Here is a 24,927-nt window from a genome sequence, read left to right as displayed (position 1 = left end):
GGAATTATGATTATGTAGGTAGACAGGATTGTAAAGAAGGCTTTTGGCATCCTGGCATTCATAAATCAAAGTATTGAGTATAAGAGTTGTGATATTATGATGAGGTTGTATAAGACATTGGTGGGGCCAAATTTGGAGTATTGTGCACAGTTCTGGTCACCTAACTATAGAAAGGATATCAGTAAAATTGAAAGAGTGCAGAGAAGATATACTGGGATATTGCTGGGTCTTCAGGGGTTGAGTTACAGGGAAAGATTGAACAGGTTAGGACTTTATTGCTTGGAGCGTAGAAGAATGAGAGGGAATTTGATAGAGGATTACAAAATTATAAGGGGTATAGACAGAGTAAATGTGAGTAGGCTCTTTCCACTTAGATTAGGAGAGATAAATATGAGAGGACATGGCTTTAGGGTGAAAGGGGAAAGGTTTAGGGGGAGCTTCTTCACTCAGAGTGGTGGGAGTGTGGAGCCAGCTGCCATCTGACATGGTAAATGCAGGCTCACTCTTAAGTTTTAAGAATAAATTGGATAGATACATGGATGGGAAAGGTCTGGAGGGTTATGGACTGGGTGCAGTCAAACTTTAGTGGAATAAAGTTTCAGCACAGACTAGAAGGGCCAAATGGCCTTTTTTCAATGCTGTAGTATTCTATGGTCTGCTCTTACCCCATCCTCCCACCACCCTACCAGGGATAGGGTTCCTCTTGTCCTCACCTACCGCCCCAACAGCCTCCACATTCAGCTCATAATTCTCCAGAACTTCCACTATCTCCAACAGGATCCCACCACCAAGCACATCTTTCCCTCCCCCTCTACTTCCTGCTTTCTGTACAGATAGCTCCATGTGACTCCCTTGTCCAGTCGTCCCTTCCCTCTATCCTCCCTCCTGGCACTTATCCTTGCAAGCGGATTAAGTTCTATTCTTGCCCCTACACCTCCTCCCTCACTACCTTTCAGGGCCCCAAACAGTCCTTCCAGATGAGGCAACACTTCACCTGTGAGTCTGTTGGAGTCATTTACTGTGTTTGGTGCTCCCGGTGTGGCCTGAGACCCAGCATAGATCGGGAGATCGTTTCACTGAGCATCTACGCTCCATCCGCCAGAACAAGCCGGATCTCCCGGTGGCCAGCCATTTTAATTCCACTTCCCATTCCCATTCTGATATATTAATCCATAGCCTCCTCTACTGTCATAATGAGGCCATGTTCAGCTTGGATGAACAACACCTTGTATTCCATCTGGGTAGCCTCCAACCCGATGGCATGAATATTGATTTCTTGAACTTCTAGTAATGGCTCCTGCCCCCCCTTTACCATTCCTCATCCCCTTTTCCCTCTCTCACCTTCTCACTTTGCCTGCCCATCACCTCCCTCTGGTATTCCTCATCCCTTTTCTTTCTTCCATGACCTTCTGTCCTCTCCTATCAGATTCCCCCTTCTCCAGCCCTGTATCTCTTGCACCAATCAACTTCCAGCTCTTTATTTCATCTCTCCCCCTCCCGGTTTCACCTATCACCATCTGTTTCTCTCCCCTTCCCCACCTTTTAAACCTACTCATCTTTGCTTTCTGTCAGAGGCTCTTGGCCCAAAATGGCGACTGTACTTTTTTCCATAGATGCTACCTGGCCTGCTGAGTTCCTCTGGCAATTTGTGTGTGTTGCAGGGATGTAATGTTGAAGCTTTATAAAGCACTGGTGAGGCTCACTTGGAATATTGTGAGCAGTTTATTGAAACCTATCGAATGGTGAAAGGCCTTGATAGAGTGGATGTGGAGAGGAGTTTCTTATGATGGGAGAGTTTAAGACCAGAGGACACAGCCTCAGAAAAGAGGGCTGTCCCTTTAAATCGGAGATGAGGAAGAATTTAGCCAGAGAGTGGTGAATCTGGGAAATTTTTTGCCACAGGTAGCTGTGGAGACTAAGTCTTTATGTATATTTAAGGCAGAGATTGATAGATTCTTGATTGGTCAGGGCATGAAGGGATACAGGGAGAAGTCAGGAGATCGAGGCTGAGAGGAAAATTGGATCAGCCATGATGAAATGACAGAGCAGAGTTGATGGGCCAAATGGCCTAATTCTGCTCCTATATTTATGGTCGGCTGAGTCTTAAAAGCAAAAATTACAATATAGTCCTCAATATAGTTGTTTAGCAATATAGTCCTAGAATACTACAGCACAGAAACAAGCCCTTCTGCCCACCTGGTCCATGCTGATCTATTCTGCTTAGTCCCATAGACCTACACCTGGAGCATAACCCTCCATATCCCTCCCACCCACATACCTTTCTTAATTTCTCTTAAATGTTTATATTGAACCCACATCCATCACCTGTGCTAGCAGCTCGTTCCACACACTCTCCACCTTATGAGTTAAGGAGTTCCCTCTCATGTTCCCCTTAAACATTTCACCTTTTACCCTTAACCCCTGACTTCTAGTTCTAATCTCACCCAAGCTCAGTGGAGAAAACCTACTTGCATTTACCCTATCTATACCCCTCATAATTTTGTATACCTCTACCAAATGTCCTCTCAATCTGTACATTTTAAAGAATACAGTCCTGATCTCTCCTTGTAACTCAGGTCCTCCAGACCCAGCAACATCCTTGTGAATTCTCTGTACACTTTCAGCCTTGTTTACAGTGGTGCTGTAAAGGTGATGAACCCTGTAGAATGTTTTCTGTTTCTGCATAAATATGTGATCAGATCTTCATGTAAGTCCTAAAACTAGATAAAGAGAACCCAATTAAATAACACAAAAATTATACTTGTTCATTTATTTATTGAGAAAAATGATCCGATGTTACACGTATTTGTTGGAAAAAGTATATGAATCTTTGCTTTCAGTAACCGGTGTGACCCCGCGTACAGTAAGAACTTCAAACAAACATTTCTAGTAACTGATCAGTCCTGCACATTGGTTTGGAGGAATTTTAAGTCATTCCTCCTTACAAAACTGCTTCAACTCTGAGGTGTTGGTGGGCTTCCTCATATGAACTGCTGGCTTCAGGACCTTCAACAACATTTCTATAGGATAAGGCCAGGACTTTGACTTGGCCATTCCAAAACATGAATTTTCTTCTTTTAAAACAATTCTGTTGTTCATTTGCTATTGTCTTTCAGATCATTGTCTTGTCGCATTATCCAGGTTCTATTAAGTTTCAGGTGATTGACCACTACCCTGATATTCTCCTGTAAAATGTCTTGATACAAATTTGAATTCATTGTTCCCTCAACGATTGCAAGCTGTCCAGGCCCTGAGGCAGGTCTTTTACTATTGGGTTCTTTTTCACCTCCTTCAGCATTGCATGTTGTGTGTGCTCTTGGTGTAATCTTTACAGGGTGCCCATCCCTAAGGGGATTAGCAACAGTACTGAGTTTCCTCTCATTTGTGGTCAATTTCTGTTACTGTGAACTGATGAACACTCTGGTCCTTGGAAACGCTTTTGTACCCTTTTCCAAGTACAATTCTTCTAAGGTCCTCTGAAATTTGTTTTGATTGATGCATTGTGCACATAAACCGATCTTCCTAGAGAGGAGCAGGCTCTGTCAATAACCTGACTTTTTATAGGGCAGGGTACCTCTACAACCCACACCTCCAATCTCATCTCATTGATTGGAACACCTGACTCCAAATAGCTTTTGTAGAAGACATTACCCCAGAGGTTCACATACTTTTTCAAAATAAAACATAATATTGGATCATTTTTCTCAATAAATAAATGGACAAGTATAATATTTTTTGTGTTATATATGTAATTGGGCTCTTCTTTATCTAGTTTTAGGAATTGCGTGAAAATCTGATCACATTTATGCAGAAGTAGAAAAGAATCTACAAGGTTCACAAACTTTCTAATACCACTGTACATCTTTCCTGTAGGTAGGTGACTAGAACTGTACACAATACTCCAAATTAGGCCTCACCAACATGTTATACAACTTCAACATAACATCTCATCTCCTGTACATTGATTTATGAAGGCTAACGTGCCAAAAGGTTTCTGTGTGTCCCTACCTACCTATGTCTATTTCAATGAATTTTGGATCTGTATTCCCAGATTCCTTTGTTCTACCACACTTGTCTACATTAAATTTCATCTGCCATTTTTCAGCCCATTTTCCAGCTGAAGCAGATCCTTCTGCAAACCATGATAGCCTTCCTTACTGTCCCCATTCGTTGTATCATTTGCAAATTTGCTAATTCGGTTAACCACATTATCTTCAAGATCATTGATATAGGTGGCAAACAACAAAGGACACAGCACCAATCCCTATGACAAACTACTAGTCACAGGCCTCTAGTTAGAGAGGCAACCCTCAACAACCACTCTCTGACTTCTCCCACAAAGCCCATGTCTAATTCAATTTACTACCTTATCCTGAAGCAACTGAACCTTCTTGACCATCCTCTCATGCGGGACCTTGCCTTCACTGCCTTGCCTTCAATCTACTTCCCTGGTAACTTCCTCAAAAAAAACTCTATAAGATTGGTTAGACATGACCTACCACGCACAAAGCTATGCTACCTATCCTTAATCAGTCCATGCCTATCCAAATACTGATATATCCAGTCCCTTAGAATACTTTACAATAACTTTCCCAAACTGATGTTAGACTCGCCAGGTTATAATCTCCTGGTTTATGTTTAGAGCCTATTTTAAACAGTGAATTTGTTTTATTACTCATGTGTTGCCTTTGCATTACATGCCTTTGCGTAGCGGGCCACGGTAGCGATGTGGTTAGCGTGGCACTGTTACAGTTGGGGATGTCGGAGTTCAGAGTTCAATCCTGATGCTGTCTGCAAGAAGTCTGTACAACTTCCTGTGACTGCATGGGTTTCCTCTGGGCGCACTGGTTTCCTTCCACAGTCTAAAGCCTTAGTAGTTTAAATGGTCATTGTAAATTATCCTTTGAATAGGCTAGGGTTCAAATAGGTGGTTTGCTGGGAAGTGCAGCTTGTTAGGCCGGAATGGCCTGTTCGCGCAGTATATCTAAATAATATATAGAATTCAATTTTGTTTTGCGATTGGTAATAAACTGTTAATAACTTTCTGGAATATAAATTATTGCTACTGTGCAAAATGGTAAGATTGCCTAATTATAACTTTCCATTTCTCTCCAGCTCTGACTGCCTGGTTTAACTGAAGGTGGTAAGCAAGAACGACACATCATCTGTCATCTTTCTCCTTGAGGAAGAAACCTTGTTCTGCCAAAAACAAAATGATAAAACTGACAAATCCTTTTATCTGGATCAGAATTGCAAATGTGAACATGCACATTTGTTATATCTATCTAAAGAGGGGGGACAGTCGATGCATATCATTAGAAGTACTGGATCTCTGTGCTGCAAAGGTTTTTTGCTACAGTCCAAAAGGGAAATAAAAAACCCTTCCCCGACAGTGGAAGAAAGGAGTTAGTGCCTGAGCTTATGTTAAATCCCAGTATGTTTTAATGAAACCTGCAAGGATGCAAGGTTGTTTTGGAACAAAATTTCAACAAAGTCCTTTTTGCTTGTTTTGTAAGCAAGTTGTCTTATTGTTTAACAAAAAAATAATGTCCTTGGTTTACAGCATTCCCAGAAAATATTTGTCTTACTCAACTGACACGCAACCACTCCACGTCTCCCTAGTACTTGACTGGGGTGGGGGAGGATGGGAGGGGATTGTTAGCCAATGGACAAAATATCCTACAGACCTTCTCTTGTCCTGCATTTGCGATCAGGTAAATGTGGAGGGCCAACATAATGAGTGCATTACTGAAGCTAGTTCATTCATTTGTAGGGAGTTATTTTATGTAAAATGAGCAAAACTATATTTTTGCATTATTAGACTTTACATTGTAGTTTTTTAAGGTAGCTGGACATAGTGCGTACTCAGAACTTGAAAGGTCTTTGGAGACTTTCATATTGCAGTAACTGTTGCTGCAGATTCTAGATAATGTATGACCATAGGTTTGTCATGGATTTATTCAAGAAGTGGGAAAACGTTTCCACGCTATTGTAGATTCCTACACAATGTAATATTCAAATGTTTAAAAATTCTTATGAATTGGTCGTGGAATCTAATACGGATGTGAGCAACTTACGTAACAGTGGCTTGCCTCATGCCAAGCTGAATTCATTTCTGCCGCAGCCTGTGTACTGTGGAAACGAACCCATTGCAAATAAAAAAAAAACACGGAATCAGTCTTCCACTGAAAACGTATATTCACAGACTCTCACCAGCCAAGCAGAAGACAGTACTTTTGACATAACTTTTTTTATTTTTAAAAAAGGTGTGAACAAGTGGAAAACGGACAACAAAACCGTGGGACTGAATGAACAAAATTTTTGACATTTGAGGGTAAAATGCCTGACATTACTAGAACTGCATTAAATATTGTGCAGTGACATTTCTCAGCTCATTTTGAGTATTGCAGATGTATGTAATAGTTAAAAAAAATTACGTGGCCTTTTCATTCTTGTACTTGTGATGCAATGTGGACAGAATGAAAAATGACCAGTGCCTAACATTTCATTAAAAGCCTCTTTTTTGTCTAGTGCTTTTTTTGCTAAGAAAAGACTTGCAGTATACCCTTACAAAGTGAAATTTAAGGAAAAAAGTTGGCTTATTTTCACAACAGCAATCCTTTTATACCATAAATCTTGAAAATGTCTTGGATTCCGAATGTTACTTTTTGTAGATTTTTACTCAATGTCTGATTCGAGAAGTTTATTTTAGTACATGTAGGTAAAGCTTCTTCTAGCACCCATACAGTACTTAAATGTTACACAATTAGATTTCTGATTGTGTTGCTGAGTGCCTCGAGTTCCTTGTGTGTTTTTTTTTGTATTTATACAAGCATCAAAACAGCTGGCTGGAGTATTCGGAAAAGTAGTTTAAATCATTTCCTTTTGCCTTAGTAGTTAACGAGAGCTGTCATGTATATAACAGTAATGTAGCAATAAATGTGCCATTTTTATAACAGGAATGCCCCTCCTTTTTAATGTCCGTTTAATCTTGTATACCCAATGTCATTGTAATAAAGGGTTTTCCTTAAATTTAAACAAGTGTTTCCTTTTCCACTGTGTAAATTAACAAATATGTATTATGGAATAGATCAATTATAATTTGCACCTATAGCTTTTCAGTTTTGTAACAATAGCAAAAAGTTCCCAATTCAAAAATGTATTATGTTTTGGAAGACCATAATTGCCCACGAGGCACATAATAACGAAAATGATTATGTTTTGCTGAATTACAAACTTCTGGCTAATGTTATCTGGCAGGGTACTTGTAATTACATTCAACTGTGACTTTTCTTCATATGGATTATAGCATTTATGACTTGTTATTTTAAGGAAAATGCTGATCAATTATTTGTGAAGTTTTTGAAAATTGAGGCGGTACTGTGTAGCTAGGTTTTTGCCCCCCTCACAGGTGTTGGTTGTCCATCGTATCCAACAATGACAGGAGACCTGTGCCGGTGAGTTTTTAAAGTGGAGAAGCTGTTACAATGGGGCAGTTCCAGTCTTTCAATCTTGGAAGTCCAGGTCCAGTGATACAAGTACGAGTAGTCATCGCAAGCAGGAGTCTTCCTTGGTTGCAGTAGATGACCATGACTTCATCAGTGCCTTGTCATGCCCTTCCCTTGCCACAGAACGTTGCAGAACCACCTTCTTTGGCCATTGAATCTTACTATTGATCTCATCTGCCCAGAGCTGCATGCTAGGATGGGCATGTCCCTATCTCTCAGAGCATGAGGCTCACCAGCTACCCTCATCTGGTTTAGCCTGTCTGTAGAAGCAGTGTTCATGGGTTGTGCTGCTGTCCTATGCGAACAGTGACTTGGAACCACAACTGTGAGCTGACTGTCCTCATAGCTATTATGTATTGGTATACATAATATCCTGAAATCTCCACACATTACGCAGTTTGCCTCTCTGTGTGTGTGAAGCTTTTGGTAGCAATCTTGCCTGAGCTAAAAGTGTGGATACAAGATTTTCTTCAAAAATTTCATCTTGGATTGTTGGGTTTATCCCACTGCTGTGCTGACTTGTCCTCTATTGGAATGAGATGTTAAGGTGAGGTCTCATCATGCCTTATGAACAGAAATGATAGATCCCATTGTGTAACATAGTAAAGCAGAAACATTTCACGTGGTTTCCTGATTTAATATTTAACCCACAAGCTCTATCATTAAGTTATGTTATCATTATTAGCTACAAAAAGAGAAACATTTGGGGGTATCATGAGCTTGGGAAATGCACTTTCACCTACCTTTCTTTGGCTCTTCACCCTTATCTATCTTCTCCCTTTCTAGTTTGTCTCTCGAGATCCCTCTTCATTGCACTAATTAACACAACAGTGCTGCTCCGCATCATCTGCCATTTTCAATGGGACCCTACCACCAAACACGCCCCACTCTCTGCTTTCCGCAGGGATGGCTCCTCTCTGATTCCCTGTCCCTCCTCTCTAATCTCCCTCCTGGCACGTATCCCTGCAAGCAGCAGAAGTGCCACACCTGTCTATTCAGGGCCCCCAAACACTCATTCCAGCTTAAGCAACAGTTCACCTTGCAAGTCTGTCAGGACTGTATACTGTGCCCAGTATAATCAATTTAGTGAGTCCCAATGTAGTTTGGGGAATCACTTTGCCGAACACCTTCACTCCATGTGCAACAAGTAGAATTTGCCAGTGGCTAACTATTTTAATTCCAATCACCATCCCCATGGCCTCTTCACCTGCCATAATGAAGCCACTCTCAGGTCAGAAGATTCTCACTCAGGATCTGTTTCAGAGGCCAAAATCATATCTTAAAAGACTATGAACCTTTGTAAGGCAATAGGCTCCAATGGAGTACCTGATAAGGCTGCCAACCAACTGGCGGGGGTATTCAAAGACATTTTCAGTCTCTCGTTGCTACAGTCAGAAGTTCCCATCTGCTTCAAAACAATCATACCAGTGCCATACCTTAATTAATGACTTATCATCCAGTAGCACTCACATCTATGGTGATGGAGTGCTTTGCAAAGTTGCTTATGGCTAGATTCAACTGCCTAAGCAAAAACATGAAGCCACTGCAATTTGCCTACTGCCACAATAGGTCTACTGTGGATGCGATCTCATTGGCTCTTCACATGGCCTTGTATCACTTGGACAATACTAATGTGTACATCAGACTGCTGTTAATTGGCTACAGCACAGTATTTAACACAATCATTCCTGCAGTTCTGATCAAAATGCTTCAAAACCTGGACCTCTGTGCTTTTATCTGCAACTGGATACTCAACATTCTCACCAGAAGACCACAATCTGTGCAATCGGAAATAACATCTCCACTTTGCTGATGAACAATACTGGCGCACTTCAACGATGTGCATTCATCCCACTGCTCTACTCTTTTTATACCTGTGGCCGGGCACAGCTCAAATGCCATCTTTTAATTTGCTGACCACACAACTATTGTTGGCAGAATTTCAGATGGTGACAAGGCTTACAGAAGTAAGATAGTTCAGCTGGTTGAGTGGTATCGTGGCAACAACCTTGCACGCAAAGTCATTAAGACCAAAGAATTGACTGCGGACTACAGAAAGGGCAAGTCAAGAGCACACATACCAATCGTCACAGAGGAATCAAAAGTAGAAAGGGTGAGCCGTTTCAATTCCTGAGTGCCAACATCTGAGGATCTATCCTGGGTACAGCATATCGAGGCAGTTACAAAGAAGGCACGACAGCCAATTGAGATTTGGTATGTCACCAAAGACATTTGTAAATTTCTACAGATGTACTATGGGAAGCACTCTATTCTGATATAGAGGGGCCACTGCACAGAATTGGAAAATGCTGCAGGAATTTGTAAACTCTGCCAGCTCTATCATGGGCACTAGTCTCCCCAGCATTCAGGACATCCTCAAGAAGTAATGCCTCATTAAGGATCTCCATCACCCAGGACATGCTCTCTTCACATTGCTACCATCAGGGAGGAGGTATAGGAGGCTGAAGGCACACACTCAACAATTCAGGAACAGCTTCTTACCCTCTGCCATCAGATTTCTGAATGAATATTGAACACTGCTTCAATATTTAGAATCACAGAAATCTACAGCCCATTACAGGCCCTTGTGCCAACCATGTAACCTACTTTAGAAACTGCCTAGAATTACCCTACCGCATAGCCCTCTGTTTTTCTAAGCTCCATATACCTATCTAAGAATCTCCTTAAAGACCCTATTGTATCCGCCTCCCACTGTGCAATCCACACACCAACCAATCTCTGTAAAAAAAAAACACTTAGTTCTAAAATCCCCCTTGTATCTACTTCCAAGCACCTTGAAACTATGCCCCCTCGTGTTAGCCATTTCAGCCCCGGGAGAAAAACCTCTGACTATCCACACGATCAATGCCTCTCCTCATCTTAAACACCTCTATTGGGTCACCTCTCATCCTACGTCACTCCAAGGAGAAATGGCCAAGTTCACTCAACCTATTCGCATAAGGCATGCTCTATAGTATCCACATCCATCCTGTAGTGAGGTGACCAGAACTGAATACAGTACTCCAAGTGGGGCCTAAGATCTTTTATAGCATTAACATTACCTCAGAGCTCATGAACTCAATCCCACAGTTGATGAAGGCTATGACACCATACGTCTTCTTAACACTGTCAATCTGGACATGGAGCCCAAGATCTCACTGATTCTCCAAACTGCCAAGAGTCTTATATTCTGTCTTCAAATTTAACCTAATAAAATGAACCATTTCACACTTATCTGGGTTGAACGCCATCTGCCAGTTCTCAGCCCAGTTCTGCATCCTATCAGTGTCCCACTGTAACTTCTGATAACCCACCAGCCTATCTACAACAACCCCAACCTTTGTGTCATCAGCAAACTTACTAACCCACTCTTCTACTTCGTCATCCAGGTCATTTATAAAAATCATAAAGAGGGGTCCCAGAACAGATCCCTGCAGAACACCACTGGTCACTGTCTTCCATGCAGAGTATGAACCACCCTTTGTCTTTTGTGGGCAGGCCACTTCTGGATCCACAAAGCAAGGCCTCCTTGATCCCATGCCTCTTTTCTTTCTGAAGGGGAACCTTATCAAATGCCTTGCTGAAATCCATATATACTACATCCACTGCTCTACCTTCAATGTGTTTTGTTACCTCCTCAAAGAATTCAATTAGGCTCATAAAGCATGACCTGCAACCACGCTGACTCTCCCTAATCAGATTGTGTGTCTCCAAAATGCTCACAAATCCTGCCTCTCAGGATCTTCAACAACTTAACCACCACTGAAGTAAGACCCACTGGTCAATAATTTCCTGAGTTATCTCTACTCCCTGTCTTGAACAGGGGAACAACATTTGCAACCCTCCAATCTGCTGATACTTTTCCCGTCCCTATTCATAATGCAAAGATCATCGCCAGAGACTTGGCAATCTCCTCCCTCACTTCCCACAGTAGCCTGGAGTGTATCTTGTCCAGTCTCGGCGACTTATCCAACTTAATACCTCCAGCACATCCTCCTTAATGTCTATACACTCAAGCGTTTCAGTTCACTGCAAGTCATACCCCCAATTGCCAAGGTCCTTTTCAATGTTGAATACTGAAGCAAAGTATACATTTAGAACCTCCACTACCTCCTCTGGCTCTATACATGGTTCCACTATTGCATCTGATTGGTCCGATTCTCACAAGGTTCATTCTCTTGCTTTTCACATACTTGTAGAGTATCTTGGGGTTTTCCTTAATCCTGTTCACCAAGGCATTCTCATAGCCCCTTTTAGCTCCTAATTTCATTCTTAGCTCCTTCCTGGCACTCTTGTAATTTTCTAGAGCTCTAACAGTACCTAGTTCTTTCGTAAGCTATTCTTCTTAACCAGATTTTCTACAAACTTTGCACACCATGGTTCTTTTACCCTACGTGCTTTCCCTGCCTCAGTGGAATATACCAATGCAGAACGCCATGCATATGCTTCCTGAACATTTGCCACATTTCTGTCGTCCATTTCCCTGAGAACATCTGCTCCCAATTTATGTTTCCAAGTTCCAGCATCATATTTTCCCCTGCCCCAATTAAATGTTTTCCCAAATTGGTGCCCCATCCCTCTCCAACACTGTGGTAAAGGAGAAAGAGTTGTGATCACTACCTCCAAAATTCTCTCCCATTGAGAGATCTGACACTTGACCAGGTTCATCTTCCAATATCAGATCAAGTACAACCTCTAGTTGGCCTATCTACATATTGCACCAGGAAACCTTCCTGAACACACCTAACAAGCTCCACGCCATCTAAATTCCTTGCTCTAAGGAGGTGCCAATCAATATTAGGAAAATTAAGATCACCCATGATAATAACCCTATTATTATTGCACTGTTCCAGATTCTGCCTCCCTATCTGCTCCCCGATGTCCCTGTTACTATTGGGTCTATAGAAAGCACCAGGGTAGTTACTGCCCCTTCCTGTTTCTGACTTCCACCCACAATGACTCAGTAGACAATCCCTCTATGACTTCCTCCTTTTCTGCAGCAAAGTTGTTATCCCTGATTAGCAATGCCACTCCCCAGCTCTTTTGCCTCCCTCCTTGTCCCTTTTGAAACATCTAAAGCCCGGCACATTCAACAGCCATTCTTGCTCCTGAGACATCCAAGTCTCGGTAATGGCCAGGACATCATAGTTCCAACGTAGTTCCACGCTCTTAAGTTCATCCACCTTGTTTATAATATTTTTGCATTAAAACAGACACATCTCAAACCATCTGGCTGAGTGCATCTTTGCTCTATCATCTGCTTATCCTTCGTCACAAACTCCCTACTTGTGCGCCATCCGTCCCATCTTCTGCCTCTTCACTTCGGTTCCCACCCCTCCCCCCTTCAAATCCAGTTTAAACCCTCCCTAATAGCATTAGCAAACCTTAGGCAGGACTGGAGAAAAATAGCTGAGTAGATTTGAAAGGTGGGGGAGGGAAGAGAGAACCGCCAGGCAATAGGTGAAACTGGGAGGGGGAGGGATGAAGCAAAGAGCTAGGAAGTTGATTGGTGAAAGAGACAGGTGGAAGAAAGAAGAAAGGGAGTGGGGGAGGGAGGAGCGGGCAAGGAGATAACATGAGAGAGGGACAAGGGGATGAGAAGTGGCGGGGGAGGGGGGAGTGTGGAGGCATTACCGGAAGTTTGAGAAATCGATGTTCATGCCATCAGGTTGGAGGCTACCCAAACGGAATATAGGTGTCGTTTCTCCAACCTAAGTGTGGCCTTATCGTGACAGTAGAGGGGGGGGGGGGGCATGGATGGACATATCAGAATGGGAATGGGAAGTGAAATTAAAATAAGTGGCCACTGGAAGATCCCGCTTGTTCTGGCAGATGGAGCATGGATGCTCCACGAAACAGTCTCCCAATCTATGTTGGGTCTCACCGATCTACAGGATGCCACACCGGGAGCACCGAACACAGTATTGACCCCACCAGACCCATAGGTGAAGTGTCACCTCACCTGGAAGGACTGTTTGGAGCCCTGAATGGTAGAGCGGGAGGAGGTTAGGGGCAGATGAAACACTAGTCCGCTTGCAAGGCTAAGTGCCAGGAGGGAGATCAGTGGGGAGGGACGAATGGACAAGGGAGTCGCGTAGGATCCCTGCGGAAAGCAGGAAGTGGGGTGGGGGGGGGGGGGAAGATGCGCTTGGTGGTGAGATCCAGTTGGAGGTGGCGGAAGTTTCGGAGAATTATGTGCTGGACGCTGAGCCTGGTGGGGTGGTAGATGAGGACAAGAGGAACCCTATCCCTGGTAGGGTGACGGGAGGATGGGATAGAGCAGACGTGCGTGAAATGGAAAAGGAGGGCAGCATTGATGGTGGATGAAGGGAAGTCCCTTTCTCTGAAAAAGGAGGACATCTCCTTCCCTCCAGAATGAAAAGCCTCATCCTTAGAGCAGATGCGGCGGAGACGGAGGAATTGAGAGAAAGGAGATGGCGTTTTTACAAGTTGCAGGGCGGGACGAGGTATAGTCCAGGCAGCTGTGAGAGTCCATTGGTTTGTAATAGACATCGGTGGATAAGCTGTCTCCGGAGATCGAGAAAGAGAAGGGAAATGTCAGAAATGGACCAGGTGAATTTGAGGGCCGGGTGGAAGTTGGAGGCAAAGTGGATGAAATCGACAAGAGCAGCACCAATGTAGTTGTCGATGTAGCGTAGGAAAAGTGGGGGGCGGTCACCAGATTAGGCTTGCAACATAGACTGTTTCACGTAGCCGACAAACAGGCAGGGGTAGCTGGGAGCCATGCGAGTGGCATGGCTACCCCCTTTTGTTTGACGGAAGTGGAGGGGAGCTGAAGCTGGAACTGCATTCCGACACTCGAGTTGTAATAGCGTCACAATAACTGCTCTTCTACCGTGGTGCCCTACTAGAAATAACCTGATTTCTACCAAACAAATCCAAATCCCTTTGGTAAAAATGAAATTATATGAAAATACATTTTGAATGAACCTGTGGGGAAAAATACGATTGATTCTGTTGATTCATTCTTCCTCCATTGAACATTCGGCCAACAATATTGTATTATTCTCAATGCCACTTTATATCACGCCCTCTTCCTGTGTACAATCCGCATCCCTCCATTCCTTTCATTTTCTAAAAGCCGCCTGCTTTCACTGGTAACCCATTCCAGGCACCTGTCACTCTTAAAATACTTTAGTTCAAGTTCAATTAATGAATTAATTTTGAGATACAGCGCGGAGTCGGCCCTTCGAGGCGCACCGCCCAGCAGTCCCCGACAAACCCAATTAACCCTAGCTCAGTGATTCCCAACGGGGCGGTTACGTGTTAGGGGAAATAGAAATCAGCGGGGGGGGGCGGCGTTCCAGATTATTGGGGAGGTTAAAGGCACCCTCACTTGAGCTACGAGACTTGACCGACCGCTCGTAAAAAGGCACTTCCAATAACTCGCTGGGACCAAACGGTGAAATTAGAGCCAAGCAGTGAACCTGCCGACCCCGAGGATTCCTCTCTTCGCGAATTTGCGTGTCGCGGGGTGTTCTAGGCGACCTCAGCCTCATACGTGCGGTCAAGAACCACTTTTATGAGACCTTACGTAATCGGTCAATCGCGCTAACTGGAATAGTAGTCTGTCGCGGGATTCCAATCTGAATCCCTGTCAATGTTATATATGCTATTGTTATCGTCTTCATCTTCGCCTCGCCGTTCCCTTGCATGCTATCCCTGTCAACTCGCTGCTGTCGATTTTAACTTAGCCCCGTTCATGTTGGATAAATATATATGGCGCGATCTCTGTGAGTCTGAAAGCGGTGAAGCCTTGGATTCTCATCCTGCTGAGAAACAGAAACTACAGAAAGTGTATCAATACAATTGTTAATACCTGGAGTATGGTTTTATTCCGTTCCCATCAGATCAGTGACACCCCATGTGTCTTATTTGTAATACTGCACTGTCTAATGAAGCCATGGAACCATCAAGATTGAAGGATCACTTCCGTAAACGACATCCTGAAAAGGCTATTTATGGAATTACTCAGTTCCAGAAGATGAAAGAAACATTTGAAAAATGTTGCACATTTGAGTCATTTGCCAAGAAATAACTCCATGGCTCCCCTCTTTTGAGCCACAGCCATCTTAAGGCCCTCTCTGCTGCATCGGTGGTATTGCGGATGAAGAGGTTATGTTTTGTAAAATGTTAGAAACAAATATCAACGGAAAATGAATCTACAACAAGCTCAAAATATATATTGACGATAAAAGTATTTTGATTAGGAACATGATTTCTTGTGCAACAGATATATGACAGGTCAGCAGACTGATTTAGTGGCATTTATGAAAAATGAAATTCCAAGTCAGCAATCCATTGTGTAATGCATCATCAACATCTCGCAGCCAAAAACCTCAGTCAGCGACTTTTTTCAAGCATGACTCTCGTATCTGCTATCAACAGGATTAGATTCCATCCATTAAAAAGCAGAATATTTCACCAGTTATGCCAAGATAATGATGAAGAGTTTGAACACTTGCTTCTTCACACTGAAGTGCGTCGGCTGTCAAAAGGCTGCTACTCAAAACGTTTCTTTGATCTTTTTGACACTGGTTGAATTTTTGCTCAAAATTGACAACAGATTGGGAGGCAAGACTGAACTTCGACGTGGAGATGAAGCATCCTAGCTAACCAGTATGACAGAATGAACATCTAAATGTGAAACTGCAGGGTGAAAATTTCAATTTAATCTAGGCAAAAAGTGCAGTGTCACCTTTTATCGAAAAATTGAAAAGATATAAGCAAAACATTGAGAGAAGAAAGTTCTCACAGTTTCCCTGCATGCAACGTGTGGCAATGCACACAGTCAATGTTTCAGGCTGAAAGCCTTCATCAGGACCCTTCACTGAGTCCTGATGAAGAGTCTCGGCCCAAAACGTAGACTGTTCACTCTTCTCCATTGATGCTGCCCGGCCTGCTGAATTCCTCCAATATTTTGTGTGCTTTGCTTGGATTTCCAGCATCTGCAGATTTTCTCTCGCTTATTGATGAAAAGTATGGCCCTCTCTTTCAGAGATGGTGATTTGCAAGAGTACTGCTTACACCTGCAATCACTGAAGAAGGATTTTCAGAATCACTTCAAGGATTTGAACAATCTGGAAATTCCAGACTAGGTAATTAACCTGTTTCTTTGCAAGGTGGAAGGACAGAATGAGAGCTTGCAAGACAAAATTATCGAAATTCAGAAGGATGAAGAAGCAAAAACATTTTTCAGAAATGTCAGCTTTAGCGGTATGTGGCTACACTGTCATATGACGTTTCCTGGTCTTTGGAGAAGAGCCAAACTATTCTTCATTGCATTTCCATTCTCCTACCTTGTTGAAAGAGGCTTCAGTGCAGTGAGCCACATACTCACAAAAAACAGAAATTGCTTGGACATTGTTACACATGAGAGCTTAAGGCTTTTCCTGTCACAACTTGAACCAGACATTTCAACTCTTGGTAAAAACCATCAAGCTCAATAATCACATTAATATTGAATCTGCTATACAGCGCACGGGTACTATGTAAGCAAGGTTTAAGTACAAATAAAAATTTAAAGCAGTATCATTATGTTAGCATATGATAGATAGGTTCTTACACTATGGGGGTGCTGGAAAGTATATTGTGTCTAAAGGAGGTATCGGCAAGTATGAAAATGCCTTGGGGGGGCATTGGGCTATAAAAAGGTTGGGAAACCTGATCACAGGACAATTTACAATGACCAATTAACCTAACTGGTACATCTTTGGACCTTGAGAGGAAACTGAAGCACCCTGGGAAAACCCACACATCCCACAGGAAAGATGTACAGAGACTCTTTCTAGAATGGTGCTGGAATTCATCTCCAAACTCCGGAATGCCTGGAGCTGCAATAGTGTCATGCTAACTGCTACACCACTGTGTAAATTGGTCATTATAAATTGCCCTGTGAATAGGCTCATGTTGAATAGGATGGGTCGATGAGTGGTGCGGCTTGTCGGTCCAGAAGAGCCAGTTTTGTGCTGTATTTCTGAATTTAAAAATAATTAAATACTGGAGACATTCTGTGCAAAGAGAAACAGAATTAAAGTTTCAGGCTGGTGGTTGTCCGTCATGTCCGATGATGAGAGTGAAACTTAACTGGTAGAGTTTTTAAAGGGGAAGGCCATTGCACTACGACATCTCAGAACTACAGGTCCAGCGGTATGAGTCATTGCAACAACTAGGATCTTCCTTGGTTGCAGTGGATGACCATGAATTCTGTGCCTTTTCACGCCCTTCAATCTCCAGGAAGGATTGCAAAGCCGCTTTCCTGGCCATTAGACCTCACTGCAGATCTCTTCTGCCCAGTCTCACGCTACGACAGGCATATCCCTCACCAGCTTATGAGGCCCGCTGGCTACCCTCACCCGGATTAGCCCGCCTGTTAAAGCAGTGCAACGGGGTGTGGCCGCTGTCACATGCAAACAGCTGCTTGGAGCCACAGGTGAGAGCTGAGTGTCCGGTGGAGCCCAAAGGTGAGTGAGGACCCAGAATGGACACAACAAGCCCCTTCACCAGAGGTGCTAACACCCCCCCCCCGCCCCCCGAACACCCACATGCTTCAGACACCTGTAAAAGCATTTGCACCTTGCATGGCCTTTTAAGCCCCCCCCCCACCTTAAAAGCATTGAATGTGCTAAATTAAGAATATCCTCTTCTGTCAAATTATGTTACAGTTTCTTTAATCCATCTATAACCTTGAAAGCAACAGCCCACTCGACACTGGATAGAATTTGGAATTAAATTTGAAGATTCCCATATTTGTCACTATTAATACAACATCATAGGTGAGGGGGACAAACTGTACTACCAACATATCCTCCACCCCCACACAAGAGAGGCTCTCCATTGGTCAGAGTCAACAGGGATGTTGCATCCGAGCTGTCTACGTGACACCCAGGCCAGGGTAGTACAATATGGAGGGCAGGCTGCTGATCAATACAAAGGAACAGCAAAGACCGATACAGTTTTGTCACCAGCGACGTTGCAGGAGTTGCCAGTCAGCATTGAACTCAACATAGGACTGCCTTAAGGGCTCCAGCTTCAGATTTTTCTTTGGGGTTTACTCCTGAAGCTTTCACCATGAGTGGGTGTAGCTGCAAGGCAACAGATTTGAGATCAGGGCTTTCCTTCTCCTAGATGAGCTGCCAACATCTGTCAGAAGCAACTGGTTTTAAGGTGCAGGTAACCCACCTTTGCCCATTATCAGCAATTCCACCAGGTTTAGTAGCTCAGCCACACGTGAAGGCCAGGAGCTGGACTTGGTTGTCAGCGGCTATTTGAGACACACACCGTTGGGAGCACTCGCTAGGTAATGGGAGCTTATCCCCAGCTATGGTAACCTAAGGAACCCCTATATAGGTATCCAAAAACTACTTTAACAAAGGCTCCCTCACATATACACCCTCTGACAATAAATCTGCTAAATGACAACTCTAAATTCCTGAATACACGCTGGATGAATCCCTTGTTATTCAGCTCTGATTTATTCACTGTCCTGGAAGGCAACAGCTCAGTCTTCTGAACCTGCTCATGCTGACGTGTATTCAAAGGAGGAACAGCAGCAGATTAAGCTGAATTTGATGTGCTCTCCCAGGTGCCATTCCGGTCTCCGATCTCCCAGGTGCCATGCCAGTCTCCGATCTCCCAGGTGCCATTCCGGTCTCCGATCTCCCAGGTGCCATTCCGGTCTCCGATCTCCCAGGTGCCATGCCAGTCTCCGATCTCCCAGGTTCCATTCCAGTCTCCGATCTCCCAGGTGCCATTCCGGTCTCCGATCTCCCAGGTGCCATGCCAGTCTCCGATCTCCCAGGTGCCATTCCGGTCTCCGATCTCCCAGGTGCCATTCCGGTCTCCGATCTCCCAGGTGCCATGCCAGTCTCCGATCTCCCAGGTTCCATTCCAGTCTCCGATCTCCCAGGTGCCATTCCGGTCTCCGATCTCCCAGGTGCCATTCCAGTCTCCGATCTCCCAGGTGCCATTCCGGTCTCCGATCTCCCAGCTGCCATTCCAGTCACTATTCTGTGAATCTACATGATGTATTTTCTTAGCTTTGATGTTTGGGTCAGATGAAGTTATTTCAAAGAAACCAACTGAGATGTGCTTCAGCACATCATGAATGTTATAAAATCATAAGTTAACTTAGAATTAATGACTAAAATGTTAAGCAATAAGATTTTTTACATTGTTTTGAAAATTTCTATGCAAAATTCAAGCTTCTAGTGGCTGTGTATTCTGTGTGCATCTGGGGTCAGGTTGACTTACTGTTAATATTTGAGAGGGAGTGTAAATTAGAATGAACTAAAATTTGATATGGAGGAGGAAACAATTCCAATTATTTACCTTCTCAGGGATACTTTAAGCAGCTTTGTTTCAATATCAGTTTTTTGAAACCTCAGGCACAAAGTTTTGAACCCAAACTTTGCTTCCCCAGATTCAAATCCGAGTGTTTCCTACACTTTGTTTTTGTTGCAGGTTTTGGGCACCTGCAGCTTTTTTTTACACCACATAGTTCTCTTTTCAGGTCTGCTTAAATCCCTTCTTCGTGATTCGCATTTTATCCCAAAAGAACATAGTGAGTCATTACCCCTTTCGTAATGTAATGGAAATCCTGAGCAACACACACAAAGTGCTGGAGTAACTCAGAGGTCAGGCAGCATCTACGGAACTGAATAAACAGTTGACATTTCGGGCCATGACCCCTCATCAGGATTGAAAAGAAAGGAGGAAGATGTGAGGATAAAAACTCGATGGGTGAGAAGGACTATCTAGAGCATATATGTCAAACTCAAGGCCCGCGGGCCAAATCCGGCCCGCGGTGGAATTATCTTTAGCCCGCGAGATAATATCTAATTACTATTAAAGCTGGCCCCAGTAATCGAAGCGCCTATGGCATATGATATGGCTAATGCTGAGTTCATTCAGGTACCAGGTTTTCAGGGTTTTTAGTGTTTATTCGGCAGTCTTCTTCATAAGAAACGGAATTTGTAAAGTGAAACACTTTGTAGTTATAGCAGAGACTGAGACACATGAGAGCAGGCTGAAAAAACGGAGGCAACGAAAGCTGCGTTCGCACACGTCCGACTGATCCGGCCCGCATGAAGCTGCATTTTGCTCAATCCGGCCCGTGACCTAAAATGAGTTTGACACCCCTGGTCTAGAGGGTGATAGGTGAAGCCAGGTGGGTGGGAAAGGTAAAGGGCTGGAGAGGAAGGAATCTGATAGGAGAGAAGAGTGGACCATAAAAGAAAGGGAAGGAGGAGGAGACCCAGAGGGAGGTGATAGGCAGGTGAGAAGAAGTAGAGACCAGAGTGAGAAATAGAAGCATTTTGGGTGTGCCATAGATTCTGCCTGACTTGCTGAGTTCCTCCAGCATTCTATATGTGTTGTTGTGGAATTTCAGCATCTGCAGAGTCTCTTGTGTTTATAATGAAAATCTCGTTTTATGCAGTTGTTTCAGTTTCACCTTGGGTCCTTTGCTCCTACTGCTACACACTCGGTGCACAGCATTACTAACATACGCCCTTGACCAGGCACATTTTCAACATTGTAATGTAACCAACATTCCGGCATGGATGGTCCCAAACCGGCTGCAAATAGGGGGAGGGTTGGGCACGGGGCTGGCAACCCCATTCCGTAAAAACCCAGAGCTACAGAAACGTCAACAAAAGCTCCAAAGACCTCATCCCTGAAGACAAATGGAGTTGAATGGTGAAAGCCACAGGGCTGATCATCCTGCTGTCAGCCAGAACCACCACCACTGGAACGTTGAATATAAAGACCGGGCGTGGAAATGCGACCTACACCCGGCCATGGACTAAAAGAATCTGGCAGGCTGCTGCTGACAACCAATGTCCTGCTAGGGGCAATAGGCTTAAATGTAACCAATTTAGTCTTGAATTAGTTGATTGGTTGGGTTAACTTGGTATTTACTGTGGTCAACCAACAATGGATATGGAACAGAGTTGCTACTGACACAAGCCATAAATCTTCAAAGCAATCAGAATCAGGTTTAATATCACCAGCATATGTCATGAAATTTGTTGTTATGCGGCAGCAGTACATTTCAATAATAAAAATGTAAATTATGGTAAAAGGTATATTTTAAAAAGTTAAATAAATAGTGCAAAAAGACAAAGAAAGAATAGTGTTCATGGGTTCAATGTCTATTCAGAAATCTGATGGCAGGAGGTAAGAAGCTGTTCCTGAATGGTTGAGTGTGTGTCTTCAGGCTCCTGTACCTCCTCCCTGATGGTACCAATGAGAGGAGAGCATGTCCTGGGTGCTGAGGGTCCTTAATGACGGATGCTGCCATCTTGAAGCACCACTCCTTGATGATGTCCTGGAAGCTGGGGAGCTTAGTGCCCATGATGAAGCTGACTAAATTCACAACCTTCTGCAGCTTATTCCGATCCTGTGCAATGCTGCCTCCCCCCGCCCCCAGTACCAGACAGTGACGCAGCCAGTTCGAATGCTCTCCATGGTACATCTGTATAAATTTGTGAACCCTTAAATCATACCTTTTAATGAAGAACGCTTCATGAAAATGCAATTGAACAAAAGTTGAAAAGGAGATAGAAGAATAAGCTCCTACATCTCCTCCATCACTACTATTCAGGGCCCCAAACAGTCCTTCCAGGTGAGGCAGCACTTCACCTGTGAGTCTGTTGGGGTCATTTACTGTACCTGGTGGTCTCAGTGTGGCCTCCTGTGTAACAGTGAGACCTGAAGTAGATTGGGAGACCACTTTAGCGCTCTGTTTGACAGAAGAAGCAGGATATCCCAGTGACCACCCATTTTAATTCCAATTCCCATATATCAATCCATGGCCTCCTCTACTCTCGCAATGAAGCCACACTCCACACTCAGGTTGGAGGCTCAACACTGTCTGTGTAGCCTCCAACCTGATGGCATGAACACTGATTTCTTAAACTTCCAGTAATAACCCCCCCACCTTTACCATTTCCCATCCCCTTTTCCCTCTCTCACCTCATCTCCCTACCTGCCCATCGCCTCCCTCTGGTGCTCCTCCCCCTTTTCTTTCTTCCAATGAGATTCCCTTCTCGAGCCCTGAATCAACTTCCCAGCTCTTTACTTCACCCCTACCCCTCCCGGTTTCACCCATCGCCTTGTGTCTCTCACTCCTCTCCCCCCACCTTTCAAATCTACTCCTCATCTTTTTTTCTCCAGTCCTGCCGAAGGGTCTCAGACAGTACTGGTGTTGTCTTTTTTCAGTTTCTGCATGTAGAATTCCTTCAGACTATTTGGCCCTCTTTTGGTTGTAAAGAACAAACTTGAAATTAGACAGTTTTATCCCAAATACTGACTATCTGTAAGCCAGCAGTTATTGGGACAGACCTTCAGAGAAGCCAGCGAGTGCTAATGCTGGAAATGGATAGCAAATTGTGAGTAAATATACAGTCGCTGGAGAATAAGATTGAGGGCCTAAGGGGATGATTGCTGTATCTGAGGGAAATAAGGAATTGCTGTATTCTGTGTTTCATGGAGACGTGGTTCACTCCAGACATGTTGGATACATCAGTAAGACCCGAAGGCTTCTTGATACACCAGATGAACTGGACTTCCGATTTGGAGAAGACAAAAGATGGGGTGGGGGGTGGTCTGTGTTTCATGATAAACTCTTTGTGGTGCTTGGATACGGCAGTCTTTTCACACTCTTTTTCCCCAAACAAGAAGCAGTCTACCGCGCCACCTTTCAAATAATTGTTGGGGACTTTAGTTGGGCTTGTTTGATGAGAACTCTTCTCAGTTATTGTCTACATATCACCTGCACCACCAGGGATCTTAACACACCAGACCACTAGTACATTATGATTAATAATGCCTACCATTTTATGTTTTCACTGCATTTCAGGAAGTCTGATCATATGGCTGTCCTCCTACCTGCATACAGACTGAGGCTAAAGAGCAAGGCCCGGAGGTAAGGACAATAGAGAGGTGGTCGCGAGAAGCCGAGGAGTCTCTATGAATTGCTTCAAGTTGGTGGACTGGGCAGTGTTCAGGGATTGATCTGGGGATCTGAATGAATACACTATGGTTGGCTAGTGGGTTCCCAAAAAAATATTCAGAGTCTCCCCCAACTAGAAGCCTTGGATGAACCATGAGATACACCATCTGCTGAGAGCCAGATCAATGGATTCAAGTCTGAATACCAAGAAAGTTTCAACTGGTCCAGGTATGATCTCTGGGAAACCATCTTACAGGGGAAGTGGCAATTTTGGACTAAACTTGAATCAACAAAGGATGCTTGACATTTGTGGCAGGGCTTGAATACTATCATCTCTTATAAAGTTAAATCAAGCGACATGGGAGACAACAGGGCTTCACTTCCAGATGAGCTCAATGTCTTCTTTCCGGTCTAGGTGAAGGGTCTTGGCCCACAACGTCAACTGTTTACTATTTTCCATAGATGCTGCTGTGGTAAACTACGGTATGTATACCTGTCTGGACACACTCCTCTGCTGACTGCTCCTGTGGCTCCTCCCACAGACCCCTGTATAAAGGCGATTGGGGCACTGCTCCTCCCTCAGTCTCCGAGATGTCGTGCTCCCTTTTTGCTGCTAATAAAAGCCTTTTGTTCACTTCCCAACTCCGAGAGTTATTGATGGTGCATCAGCTGCCTAGCTAGCTGAGTTCCTCCAGCATTTGCAGATTCCTCTTGTTTGTGAAAGAATCAGAATTAGGTTTATTATCGCTGATGTGTGAATTTGTTGTTTTGTGACAGCAGTACAGTGGGAAAACATAAAAGAATTACTATAAGTTACAATAAGATAGTGCAAAAAGAGAGCAAAATAGTGAGGTAGTGTCCATGGTCTGTCCCGAAACCTGATGGTGAAGGGGAAGAGGCATGTTCATAAAACTTTCAGTGTGTGTCTTCAGGCTCCTGTACTTCCCTGATGATAGGAATGAGCAGAGGGTGACAGGGTCCTTAATGATGGATGCTGCCATTGAGATATCACCTTTTGAAAACGTCCACAGCTGTGGAGGTTAGTGCCCATGATGGAGCCGGCTGTGTTTGCAACTTTCTGCAGCTTTTTTTTCCGATCCAAAGATTCTGGGGAAATGGAACAAATAAAGATTCGTGTGATGCAAGTTTTGTACCTTGTGCTGCGTCAATGCACTGTGCAAAGATCTGATCTGATCTGATCCGAACGAGCAGAATGCGAGACAACTTTCGTTCATCATTGCTCTGGTACATGGACAATAATAATTCCAGTTCCAACTCCCACCATAGGGGGCAGCACATCGATCGCGCGATAGAGACGGCAACACGGCGGCTTATACCTTAAAATGCAAAATATTTAATTTCAGAACAAAAGAAAGCATAACACTGTGCCAATGTTTAGGGAAATCGGGGAGGGTTTGGGTGGAGACGAGGCCTAATTTTCCC

The 24,927-nt window shown here is 43.8% G+C and overlaps 1 protein-coding gene across 12 annotated transcripts in view; it reads left to right on the top strand.

The window, feature by feature from the left end:
* Window positions 1-7,041, top strand: part of LOC140739720 (transcription factor 12-like) — a 175,233-nt gene extending 168,192 nt beyond the window's left edge. For all 12 annotated transcript variants that reach the window (XM_073068173.1, XM_073068171.1, XM_073068175.1 and 9 more), the window contains one exon: window positions 5,116-7,041. The gene's annotated coding sequence lies outside the window, so the exon portion shown is untranslated. The remainder of the gene's footprint in view (window positions 1-5,115) is intronic.
* Window positions 7,042-24,927: the final 17,886 nt, after the last annotated feature.

Source organism: Hemitrygon akajei, chromosome 16 (genome assembly GCF_048418815.1).
Source record: "Hemitrygon akajei chromosome 16, sHemAka1.3, whole genome shotgun sequence".
Taxonomy (NCBI): Eukaryota; Metazoa; Chordata; class Chondrichthyes; order Myliobatiformes; family Dasyatidae; genus Hemitrygon; species Hemitrygon akajei.
The sequence above is the reverse complement of the archived record's forward strand: the minus strand, read 5'-3'. Positions and strand labels throughout refer to the sequence as shown.